The sequence below is a fragment of the Rhinatrema bivittatum genome, chromosome 2, assembly GCF_901001135.1.
Source record: "Rhinatrema bivittatum chromosome 2, aRhiBiv1.1, whole genome shotgun sequence".
NCBI lineage: Eukaryota > Metazoa > Chordata > Amphibia > Gymnophiona > Rhinatrematidae > Rhinatrema > Rhinatrema bivittatum.
Genome location: NC_042616.1, coordinates 684,037,601 through 684,050,729, shown reverse-complemented (window position 1 = coordinate 684,050,729; position 13,129 = coordinate 684,037,601). Strand labels below are relative to the sequence as shown.

The window sequence follows — 13,129 nt, the reverse complement described above, 5'->3', positions numbered from 1 at the left end:
AGACTCAGTTTCTTTATGACGATTAAGACCTCCTCAGGCTGAATAGGCGCCGCCAGGTGCAGCTTAGCTGCATCAGAAAATTGAGGCAGTTGGATATCCAAAAAAAATTGTCTCTGCGAGGAGGAAAAGGTTGGGCCGTGTATATTTGCTGGTAATGTTGGGTAAAGGCTGTCAAAATAGCAGGGGTTCCAGTGACCACGCGATAATTGCCCATAGATGTTTTATTACCCCCTGGGGCCTCTTTTACCCTTTATCAGTTTGGCAAGTAGCTTCCCAGGTTTATTTCTCCATTGTTAGAGCCTAAATTTGTAGTATAAAAAGGTTCCGCTATGCTTTGAGTAAGGAGAGCATTCAATTCTTGTCAAATTAGCATCAGCTCCCGTTTGGTAGTATCATCTAATGTTTGAGCATGGGAACGCTTGAGAGTTATCAACGTTTTGGTAAGTAAAAGTAATTTGGAGTTGAGTTTTTTCTTTGGCTAGCCTGGTAAGCTAAAATGTGGCCCCATAAAACCGCCTTAGCCGCGCTCCAGAAGGTAATGTCATCTACCTCACCCCACTGTTTAGAGTGCTATATTCTTCCCACTCAGCTTTCAGAAAAGAGGCAAATTTGGGATCTTCATATAGCCAGGGGGGGCATTATCCAAACCCTATTCAGAGGGAACTCCCAAGTGATACACCACCATGTCGTGATCGGAAAGCAGGGTGGGTTCTGTAGAACATTTCTCCACCATAGAATAAAACAATTCAGTGAGAAGCAAGCAGTCCAGACGGGTATAAAGATTGTGTGGATGGGAAAAGTGTGTGAAGCCCGCTTCATCTAGGTGCGTTGCCCTCCAAATATCAATTAGTTGTAAGTCTTTGCATAAAAAACTAATACCAATATCACCCTGATTCTTTTGAGGGATGATATTGGTTTACAATCAATGCTTGGATTATCGGTGATGTTAAAAGTCGTCCCCCCCGTCCCCCCAATAAGGATACTAGTCCTCCCAAGAAGTCAGTCTAGAAACCAGACAGGTAAAAAAATGGTGGGAGTATTGGTTAGGGGCATAGACATTAACTAACAGAACTTTCAGGCCTTGTAGTTCTCCTCTCACGATAAGTTCTTTGGGTCAGAGACAGTGCCTTCCACCTGAAAAGTCAGAGACTTAGCAATTAGCACCACTACCCCACGCTGACTGGTTGAAAAGGACAAGTAAGAGACCAGCCCCAGCCACTCCCTTTTTGAATTTTGGTGTTCTACATTGGTTAAGTGTGTCTCCTGTAAAAAGTCAACATTAACTCCTTTTCGCTTAAGCTCCTGAAGCATTTTTTTCCTCTTTATAGGGGAGTTTAATCCCACTATGTTCAGGGAACCAACAGTGAGATTAGCCAGAAAAATAAGCGTCTGCCTTAAAAATGCTGAATTAGTCTCCTTTGACAGCTGAAAGGGCTCCCAGCAGAGGCCCTCCTGTGAAGCTGTGGTAACCAAATAGAGGGGAAAAAAGCTTTTCAGATCCAATCTGGTGAAACAGTAACTCTCTGTCCTTTCTACAATCTGGACACTCATGCATTCACCCACACATTCAGCCCCAGAGATAAACAAACATTGCCCCATAGCAAGAACAAATTCTGAACCCAAAGCCCCATGCTAACCTCACTGGTGTGGTTCCTTCAACCCGTGATGTGCAACCACAGGTACCAGGGTGAACCAAGGACTCTGGGGCTCCAGAGGGTCCATGATTGTCACCCACATTGAGTCACCCCCCTAGAGTTTAAAGTTGGACTGTCAGCATCTGCCAAACAAGTGCTATCTTGATATGATATAAGAAGAAATGTCTCAGGAACCAAAATCACTTGCAGCAACTACAGCCCATCTAGGAAACTTCGTGCCTCCTCCTTGTTGGTGAAGATCCTAGATTCTCCGTGATGAAAAAACTCAAAGCTTTGCGGGAAACTGAAGGGCGAAGCGAATCCCCTTTTGATGTAGTTGGGTACAATATGGTGTCATTTCCTTGCATGCTGCCAGAACCTTAGAATAGAATTCAGGTAAAATCAGAATTTTATGTCCTTCATATTGCAGCTCCTTCTTTTTCCTGTATGCCTGAAGAATGTTATGTTTGTCCATGTAATGAAGGTAGCGAGCAATAGCTTGCTGTGGTCTCCGAGTTGGTTCGGCCAGAGGGCCCAACCTGTGAGCCCATTCCACCATAATGAGCCTGCCTGCTGCAACGATGTCCAGTGCGGTTGGTAGCCAGCTTTCAAACCAGTGGATTGTAGGGGCTCTGGTAGGCCCACCACCCGCAAGTTATTCCTCCGAGAGCGGTTCTCAAGTTCATCAAGCTTCTCTTCCAATTCCTGACTTTTCTCGCGCAGGGCAGCCATGTTGGTGTTGACCTCCTCCTGCCATTCTTCTTGGCGCGTGAACTGGACTTCCATGGCAGACAGCTGGGATTGATCTATAGCCCATTTATCATTTAGCTAGTCCAAAGAAGACTAATTTTTGAAGCTGGTTGTTCAGAGGTGCTGAAACCGCTCGGGTGATTTCTGATCAAAGCGTCCGACACACCTTCAGGGGAAAGCATAGCGTCCGATGTCATTTTGTCCTCGGAAGCCACAGTTTTGTCAGGCGGAGGTCTTCTTTGCCGACTTGTCATGCCGGAGATATGCAGCCATGAAAAGTTTCAAAAGGGTCAGCAGAGTTTGGGGAAGCAATTAGGTATGAAGAGAGGCTGTTTCGCAAGGGGTGAATAGCAATAAAGTCTGTTTTTTGTCATGAACCCTCAAGGAGCCCAGAGTGGGACCTCCACTCAGGCTGACATCATCGCCAGAAGTCGATAGTTTCTTTCTTGATGGAATCAAATAGATTGGATTTTTAAAATGTTCTTTCACCATAGGTTGGATCTCTTTCTGAATATGAGGATTCAGGTTTTTCCTGATTTATCCCAAGCAGACTCACAAAAAGTGGAAGCAATTCCTGTTACTTAAACCAAAGGTTTTGCAGTTGGGAGGGTTTTTTTTATTTTAAAGTTCCCTTGCAAATGTATCATCAAACATCAAAATGCCTCCTATATCTTTTTTCAACCATCTCAATTGTCTGCTTTGACTAACAAATATCCTTGATATTTTCTTCTACTCCTATGCCTAACTAAACATCTATGATAGAATGTAGTACATTCTATCATAGATAGATAGGCCCTTGATAAAGCCAGCTTTTCCTTATTATCTTAGTTTTTGGGGGTTTTTTGTTTTTTTTAACTAGAATACCTTGAAGTGGTGTCATTGTTATCCCCCATTTGAGAACTCTGACTGTGGCGATCTCTTTTTTTTTCTGATGGATTATTTCTCCATAAATGTATGTATTTTGTATGAATCACCAATTAATATCTATTCAAGATACTGTCTTGAGTTATATTTGAAAAGTGCATAAATAAAAAAAAAAGAGTAAGAAAGAAGACAAATTTGATTAAGTGTGACTAAATCAGAGGCAAGAAGCCAGCTTTCAGTAATACACACACAAAAAAAAAAAAAAAAAAATCAGGCTTTTCTGCTAGTATCAAATCATAAACAAGCTGAAATTTCTTTTAATCAATTGGATATTGATTAACATGAATTTGACATCAACAGGAAAACAGAAGAAGTAGAGGAAAGAACATGGTGCAATGCTAATTTTTAAAAGGGGAGGAGTTGGGGGCAGGATTTTTGGGAAAGTGGGCTGGCTTCACAAAGCCATAATCACACAGTTTTAATGCCGAAAATAACTACACCTTTTTCATTGGCGTTAAGCTGTGCAATATGCCCATAACACAAATTGCATTTTTAGGATTTGGCGGGGGGGGGGGGGGGGGGGGGGGGGAGGCCTCTGGGGGTAGCATCATAGTAAGCAGCTATTTATAGGAGGTCCATGTAGTAACTTGAGGTGAGGTTTAGGTAGTAGAGTAGGGGTTAGGGGCCACTTTGACATGCAGAGTGAGACGTACGAACAGAACAGTACACTCTTGTGAAGACTTGATGTCCTTCAGAGTGAGGAAACTCACACAAAGATGAGATTTGTACTATGTTCTCTCAACCTAGCTTGAATAACTCTCTACCTGGTTAACATCAAGCTAGGTTGAGTAAAATTGTCCAAATCTCATCTTTGTGAATCTTCAGCATCAGGTTCATAACAAATTGCTAACTCCTCCTACCATGGGAGCAGATTCACAACAGATTGCTAACTCCTCCTACCATGGGAGCTGAACTCATAACAGATTGCTAACTCCTCCCTCTGTTTTATTTGCCATTCCCTTCCTAATAATTCCGAACATTGTTTGCTTCTTTGATCGCCACAGCACACTAGGCTGATGATTTCAATGTATTATCCACTATGATACCTAGATCTCTTTCCTGGGTGGTAACTCTTAAGATAGAACCTAATACTGTGTAACTACAGCAAGGGTTATTTTTCCCTATATGCACCACTTTGTACTTGTCCATGTTAAATTTCATCTGCCATTTGGAAGCCCAATCTTCCAGTCTCACAAGGTCTTCCTACAATTCATCACAATCCATTTAGATTTAACTACTCTGCATAATTTTGTGTCATCCGCAAATCTGATCATCTCACTCGTCATACCCCTTTCCAGATCATTTATAAATATATTAAAAAGCACTGGTCCAAGTACAGATCCCTGAGGCCCTCCACTGTTTACCTTTTTCCAGTGTGAAAACTGACCATTTAATCTTACTTTGTTTCCTGTCTTTTAACCAGCTTGCAATCCACAAAAGGGCATCACCTCCTATCCCATGACTTTAAGTTTTCTTAGAAGCCTCTCATACGGGAATTTGCCAAACTCCTTCTGAAAATCCAATTCACCACAACTACTGGTTCAACTTTTGCCCACGTTTGTTCACCCCTTCAAAACAATGTAGGTGATTTGTGAGGCAAGACTTCCCTTGGGTAAATCCATGTTGGCTGTGTCCCATCAAATCATATCTAAATGTTTTGTGATTTTATTCTTTGTAACAGTTTCCACAATTTTTCACGGCACTGAAGTTAGGCTCACCAGAGTATAGTTTCCCGGATCACCATTGGATCCCTTTTTAAATATAGGGGTTACATTGGCCATCTTCCAATCTTCAGGTATATTGGATGATTTTAATGATAGGTTACAAATTAATTGAAATGGGTCTAAAATTTCATTTTTTTAAATTCTTCAGAACCCTGGGGTGTATACCATCCGGTCCAGGTGATTTACTACTCTTCACTTTGTCAATCAGGCGTACCACATCTTCCAGGTTCACTGTGATTTGGTTCAGTTAATCTGAATCATCACCCATGAAAACCTTCTCTGGAACGTGTATTTCTCCCACATCCTCTTCAGTAAACACCAAAGCAAAGAAATTATTTAATCTTTCTGGGATGGCCTTATCTTCTCAAAGTGCTCCTTTAACCCCTTGATCATCATACGGTCCAACTAACTCCCTCACTGGCTTTCTGCTTTGGATATATTTTTTAAAGTTTTTTATTGTGAGTTTTTGCCTCTATGGTCAACTTCTTTTCAAACTCTCTCTTAGCCTGTCTTATCAATGTCTTACATTTAACTTGCCAGTGCTTATGCTTTATCCTATTTTTTTCTGATGGATCCTTCTTCCAATTATTGAATAAAGATTTTTTTGGCTAAAATATCCTCTTTCACCTCACCTTTTCACCATACCAGTAATCGTTTTGCCATACTTCCTCCTTTACTTAATGCGTGGGATACATCTGGACTGTGCTTCTAGTATGGTATTTTTTTTAACAATGTCTACACCTGTTACACACTTTTTACCTTTGTATATGCACCTTTCAATTTTTTTTCTAACTATTTTTCTCATTTTATCAAAGTTTCCCTTTTGAAAGTTTAGCACTAGAGCCGTGGATTTACTTAATATCCCCCTTCCAGTTATTAATTCAAATTTGAGCATATTATGATCACTATTGCCAAGCGGCCCCATCACCATTACCTCTCTCACCAAATCCTGCGCTCAACTGAAAATTATGTCTAAAACTGCTCCCTCTCTTGTTGGTTCCTAAACCAATTGCTCCATAAAACTGTCATTCCATCCAGGAAATTTATCTCTCTAGCTTGCCCTGATGTTTCACTTACTCAGTCAATATTGGGGTAATTGAAATCTCAAGAACACTGGTGCAGGTAAATGAGTATATTTTCCATTCAATGGTAAATAACTTTTTTATTATTGCAAATGTTCCAATATCCTTACTGTGGCAACTCCATACAAAGTAACAGTCAGGAGTTACAGGTCCCCCGACACGGTCCCGTGTTTCGCGGTGGCTGCATCAGGAGGGACCGGATGATATTCAAAATCTGGAATATAACATGAGTAATCAAACATGGAAAAAGACAGGCTGCAGAAAAACAAGTTACAGTGGGTAATCACATACCTTATAGACAATCATCAGGAGCGCGGGCATCCATTGAATGGAAAATATACTCATTTACCTGCACCAGTGTTCTTGAGTACTTGCTTATGTGCAAGGTGTGCTTCTGTTTATGATTGGTAATTGAAATCTCCCATTATTACTGCACTACCAGTTGGTTAGCTTCCCTAATTTCTCTTAGCATTTCACGGTCTGTTTCATCATTTTGGCCAGGTAGACAGCAGTATACTCCTATCACTATACTCTTCCCCATCACACAAGGGACTTCTACCCATAAAGATTCAAGTGTGCATTTAGTCTCATGCAGGATCTTTATCCTGTTGGACTCTATGCCATCCCAGACAAAGCGGCACCCCGCCATCAAGATGCTCTTCTCTGTCATTGTGATATAACTTGTACCCCGGTATAGCACTATCCCATTGCTTATCCTCTTTCCACCATGTCTCTGAGATGCCAATTAAGTCTGTCATCATTCACAGCTATACACTTTAATTTTCCCATCTTACATCTGGCATTAGCATACAAGCATTTCAAAGTGTGCTTTTTGTTTATATTTTCATTCTGGTTTTCAGATGACAGGGCTAAACTGGAATCTTTTAGTTCAGGTGAGTTTTTAAATTATAGGCACTTGGACTACCTTTCTTATTATTGGAACCTCTCTGTTGGGATGCCCTAACTCTAATGCTTCATTAGTATCCTTTGAAAATACCTCCCTCTGAACCATGCACTGCTGAGCGACTGTTGGCTTCCCCTTTGTTCTAGTTTAAAAGCTGCTCTAACTCCTTTTTAAAGGTTAGCACCTGCAGCCTGGTTCCATCCTGGTTAAGGTGCAGCCCATCCCTTCGGAAGAGACTCCCCCTTGCCCAAAAGTTTCCCCAGTTCCTTACAAAACTGAATCCCTTTTCCTTGCACCATTGTCTCATCCATGCATTGAGACCCCAGAGCTCTGCCTGCCTCTGGGGACATGTGTGTGGAACAGGGAACACTTCAGAGAATGCTACCCTAGACGTTCTGGATTTCAACTTTCTACCTAAAAGCCTAAATTTGGCTTTCAGACCCTATGTCATTGGTGCCCACATGTACGACAGTTGGCTCCTCCCCAGCACTGTCTAAAATCCTAACTAGGTGACGCATGAGGTCCACCACCCTTGCACCAGGTAGGCATATTACCATGCGATCCTCTCACCCACCAGCCACCCAGTTGTCTTCATTTCTAATAATCGAATCACCAACTATGATGGCCGACCCAACTCTTCCCTCCTGGGCAGAATCCTTGGGAGACACATCCTCGGTGTGAAAGGGCACTGCATCACCTGGAGAGCAAGTCCTTGCTACAGGATCACTTCCTACTGCACCAAATTGATGCTCTCTGACCATGAGACCTTCTGCTTCCAAGGGAGCACCAAGTCTGCTAGACTGGAGTTGGGACAGCTACTATGTCCCTGAAGGTCTTATCTATATAACTTCCAGTCTTCCTCCGCTCCTCCATGTCTGCCACTCCAGCCTCCAGAGATCAGACTTGTTCTCAGAGACAGGAGCTCTTTGCATCAGATGCACATGTACAATTTCTCACCGGTGGGTAAAAAATCATACATGTGACACTTGATGCAAAAGACTAGGAGTCTCTCCTCTTGCTGCTGGACTGCTGCCTTCATCTTAAAATTTGTTCAGGTCCTAGTTAAATTTTAGGTTACTATGGGAGTAGGAATGCGTACAATTACTTTCCTTTAAATCTATTAGTGTATTCACTATATTTCTGGTGGTGACCTACAAGGGAATGATCAAACTCTTGATAAGGTGTGGGGAATTTCTGAGTTTAAGTTACAAGGCTGATTTTTATTTATTTATTTTTTTTAAACTGTGAAAGTGACACCTGCCTATAAATTAAAGGATGAGCTGGGGTGGGTTAGGAAATACAAACACACAAACTTCTGGTTGCTGCCTGCCTTTCCAACTACCTATTTAAAACAAAATACACAAACACGCTAAATAATATACCCCAATACTTTAAGTTTTAAAATTTTCTCCAAGCAGTATTTACTGATTCTTTCCAGCCACTAGCAAGGTGATCCTCTCCTCTGTGATCCCACTGATGGCAGAGCTGTGTGGAGCAGCCTGGCACCTGCTGTATCAGAAATAGCAGCAGCCCTGTCAGTGAGCATTGGGGAGGTGTTGCCATATGAACTGTGAGTGCATGCAAGCTTACAGACTGTCAGGGAACTAGGGTCTGCCCAGTGGAAGGCTAGTACTCTACCAGTGATGCCACAGAATGATTTAAACTCAGGCAGCCTCAGCCTAGCTAGCTCGTAACATGGCCATGTCCCTCCCAGGATCCAGATTGGTCTTCAAGAGGATCAAAAAGGATTGGGAAAGGCTCAGTGTTTGGGCAACTTGATGGCTCAAAGCTGTACAGTAGAGCTGAGAGGTGAAGCTCCAATGCTGCAGAGAAAGCCTGGATTGTGGACAAGGAATACTAGTGAAGTATCTTGGTATGACCAGGCCGGGACCAAAACACCCAATACGAACAACAGACTGCTGAACTGGGTTCTGTGTGATTTGTAAATAAAACCTGAATCTGTAAATAAAATTCTGGCATTAAATATGAAGGAGAGCTGGGTCTATGTTCAGAAGGGGCCATAACCTGACAGTTTGCCTGAACCCTTTTCTCTATTCCCAGACTCACATTGGCTGGAGTTGCTGCAGGAAGCAGATAAAGAGGTGGAATAAAAAATGTTATCATATTAAGGGTTTTTTTGTTTTGTTTTGTTATAATTTAGGGCTAAAGGGCCTAGCCCCTGCTTCTGCTAGACAGACTTTTTCTTAAGTCAGTGAGTACACCAAAGAAGAAGTTATGTTCTTTTGTTTTCATTTTTGAAAAGAAAAAAGGACTTTACCCAGGTGCTGGAAGCAAGCAGCAGTTTAGCTTTAATTCGCTGCATTAGCAAGGTACCATGCTCTGCAGTTTGTTTTCAGTGTGCACCCTACAAGGAAGAAAAAGGTGAATAGCACTTTATCTCCAAGGACCTATGCAAAACCCATGTTTATTTAAGACTATCCTTAGATTGCATGCTTGTACATAGCGCTCTAAAATGGATGCACTAGAGGCAGTGCTGGCGTGTGTCCTTTAGGCAAACTTAGGCAGTCAGCTATGGTGCCAACCCTTGGGGGGGAGGGGGGGGGGGGAGTGCCGAAGAGCAGCCAGGTGGTGCCAAAAGCGAAGCCACTTGTAGCAAAGAGGAGTAGAGATTCGTCGGACAGCGAGCAACGCACACTGCTCAAAGCCCTGAGAAGCATGCGGTGGGCGACATGGACGAGGTAAGAGTCGGGCCTGAGACTGGAGGGGGCGGCACAGGCGCAAGGCAGAGGTCACCTAGGGCACCCACTACCCTTGCACTGGCCCTGACTAGAGAGACTGCAGCAGTAAATTCAAGAGCTGCAACAACACCTGCAGCAGGGATACGAAGACCAGACAAATGTATAAGCAGCAACAATTGAGGCCATTTTCAGTTCATTCTGAATGGAACAAACTGTCCATGAAAATACCTGAAATTATTTGAGTATTTTCATATTCGTGGCATTAAAAAAAAAAAAAAAAAAAAAAACTGGCCTCAGGAACTCCCTCCTACCTGGTAAAACGTGAATCCAGAGCTCAAGCCCAGCCAGAGCCTTCCTTAGCCCCACTGACCCCCCATTCCTGGCCAAAAACTTAAACCAGCCCATCCCAGCTAGGGCCTATCCAGGCCCTTCCACCCTGTATAAATTTGCCAGGGCTGGGGAACACGCACCCCAGCCACCACTTACCCTCTTCCTGGGTCCCAAGTGACAAAGGCCAGGAGTGATGACCGCTCACGCTCGTCTGGATCTTGGTCCTTTAAAAATTATGATGTTCACCTGGAGGGAGTGGTGAACAAACAGAAAGACACAAGGGGTTGAAGGAGACAGAAAGATAAATTGGAGGGAAGGAAGGAGAAAGATAGACCATGGTGAGAGGAAAAGACAGCACCTGTGGTAGGGAAAGGAAAAAAGACATGAGGATTCAGAAGAGAAAAGAAACGTCCTTCAAAGAAAAAAAAAAAGAGGGTAGATGCAAGTCATGGGGTGGGGAATAGGTGAAAAAATTATCTTTGGGAAGAGGGAAAGAATAAGTTAATGCCACAGAGGCAGAGAGAAATTAAGAGAAGTGAGAGGTTGAGAAGGGGGAGAGAGAGACAAACTTGGTTGAGAGCAGGGAAAGAAGCTGATAGTTGGGTAGAGTGAGGAAAAAGAAGAGGCAGCCTTGAAAAAGAGAACTGGAGACAGAGAAGAAATAGAGATTGGGTAGATGGAGAGGGTGAGAAACAGATGCAGGTCAGAGGTTATAAGATGGAGGACGGGATACAAACAAGGAGAGACAGGCTTTGAGAAGAAAGAGGGAAGAGTAAACATTAACAAATGGATGGGAAGAGAGGCTTAACAATAGACTGGGGATAGTTTGGGGATCGGAAATGGGCTTGATGCAGAGAAAACATCTTGGAAATGGAGAGTAAAACAAGAAAGAGTTAAGAAAATGAGAAGATTGTAGAGAAAAAAATTGAATGAAGACAATAAGTGGAAAGTGAAGATAAAGGTAGACAGGATGGAATTTATAGTCAAAGCATTAATCAAAGCCAGAAACACTAAGGGCCAAATTTAAACTTTAGACAAAGGTAAGGTAAAAGAGTGCAAGAAGCTCACAAGTTGGCTTGCTTGCAGTTTTTGAACCATGCTTCATTTATTTAAACTTAATTACAGTGGCCAATACAGGTCACTGGCAGGATCTTAATAGTAGATAGATTCCATGCTGCTTACATCCAGAGATATAAGAAGTGGCTTTCCCCAAGTCTACCTGGTTAATAACAGTTTATGAACATTTTCTATAGGAACTTGTCCAAACTTGTTTTTTAAATCAGCTACCCTAATTGCCTTTACAACATCATCTGGCAATGAATTCCAGAGCTTAACTGTGTGTTGAAGGAAAAAAAATATTTTCTCCAATTTGTTTAGAAGTGCGACTTAGTAACTTCATGGACTATTCCCTAGTGTTTTTAGTTTTTGAAAGAGTAAACAACCAATATTTATTTAAGCATTGCATTCCATTCATGATTTTATAGAAGTCTACTGTATCTCCCCTCAGCTATCTCTTCTGCAAGCTGAAGAGCCCTATAGCCTCTTACTACTACTATTACTTAACATTTCTATAGTGCTACATGACATACACAACACTGTACAAACATACAAAAAGACAGTCCCTGCTTAATAGAGCTTACAATCTAATAAGAGACTTGGTTAAAAGAAAAGAAAGTTATTCAAGGCTAAAAGCAGACAATCAGGCTTAAGATTTAAAAGCAATTTCAAAAAAGTGGGTATATAGATGGGATTTAAACATAGCAAGAAAGAGAACATGACGCACCAGTTCAGGAAGACTATTTAAGCACACAGTGCAGCCAGGTGGAAAGCACGGCATCTGGAATTGGCAGTAGAGGAGAAGGGCACGGATAGAAGTGACTTATCTAATGAGCAGAGTGCACGAGGAGGGGTGTAGGTTTTGCCTCCCTGCCAGTAGATGGAGACAGAGAAAGTTTCACTGACTCTGTACATAACTTTCAGTCCCTCAGTATTGACCTGTACCCAAGCCAAAATGACAGCAACAACCATAAATTTCTAAGCAAGCTTCTAAGCAAACTCATTCCCTTCCAACAAGCCAGAAGAAGGTGAAGTTGCCCAAAAAGACAAATGGAAAACTCATTTCCCAAATTTAACATAAGCAATCAGCATTGAAAACCTCCAACAACTCTGCACTATATACAAAGCAACAGTACGAGCAGCGGACTCTTCCCCCCCCCCCCCCCGTAAATGGGCGGATCTCTGGACTGATCAGTGATAGTACACGAGCGAAAATTAGCAGGTAAGAACCAAATTTTGCTTTCCCTGTACGTACCCAGATCAATGCAGATTCCTGGGATGTACCTAAGCTCCCCTTAACCCAGGTGGGATGTGGGTTCCACTCATAAAACACTCACTAAAGCACATGGAAGCTGGAGCCCCGACATCCAAGCGATAATGCCTAGCAAAAGTGTGCAACGACTTCCCAGTGACCACCCAGCAAATTTAATGCAGAGACATCTGTTGTGATTCAGCCCAGGAAGACGCCTGAGAACACATCAAGTGTGCCCCTAAACCCCCCAGCAGTGAGCACCCTTTACAAATTTAAGTTGACTCGATCATTTTCCTTCAGCCAACGCACAATTTAAGCCTTAGACGACTTGTTTCCTTTCTTTGGACCACTCCATAGTACAAAGAAGTGATAGGATCTCAAAGAGATGATGCAATCTACAGAAATCATGTGACCTTTAAATAGCTCAATAATGCATGCCTCCAATTTAAGAGGCAATGCTTTCCCACTTGAGGTGTAGAGGAATCCAAATCCGTAAAAGCTGGAAGCTTTACTGTGTAACTAAGATGGAACACCAAGACTACCTCAGGAAGAAAAGAAGGCACCATACATAAAGATACCTTCTTCTGTACCTTTTCCACTTCAGCTATTTCTTTTTTGAGATGGGGCACCCAAAATTGCACAGAGTTCTCCAGGTAAAAGAGTGTTTGTTTAGTGCTGCCACACACTGAGCCCAGGATTTCAGCATATAGTCCACAATGACGCCTAGATCCCTTTCCTGAATGCTAACTCCTAATGTGGAATCTAACCTTGCAA

The 13,129-nt window shown here is 42.4% G+C and overlaps 1 protein-coding gene across 6 annotated transcripts in view; it reads right to left on the bottom strand.

Moving 5' to 3' along the window:
- LOC115085477 (myelin P2 protein-like) overlaps window positions 1-13,129 on the bottom strand; it is a 110,546-nt gene that overhangs the window by 56,546 nt on the left and 40,871 nt on the right. The window contains exon 1 of one of the 6 annotated variants that reach the window (XM_029591549.1): window positions 9,297-9,367. The exons of the other annotated variants lie outside the window; for them this stretch is intronic. The gene's annotated coding sequence lies outside the window, so the exon portion shown is untranslated. Of the gene's footprint in view, window positions 1-9,296; window positions 9,368-13,129 lie in introns of those variants that run through there. 6 annotated transcript variants of the gene reach the window in all.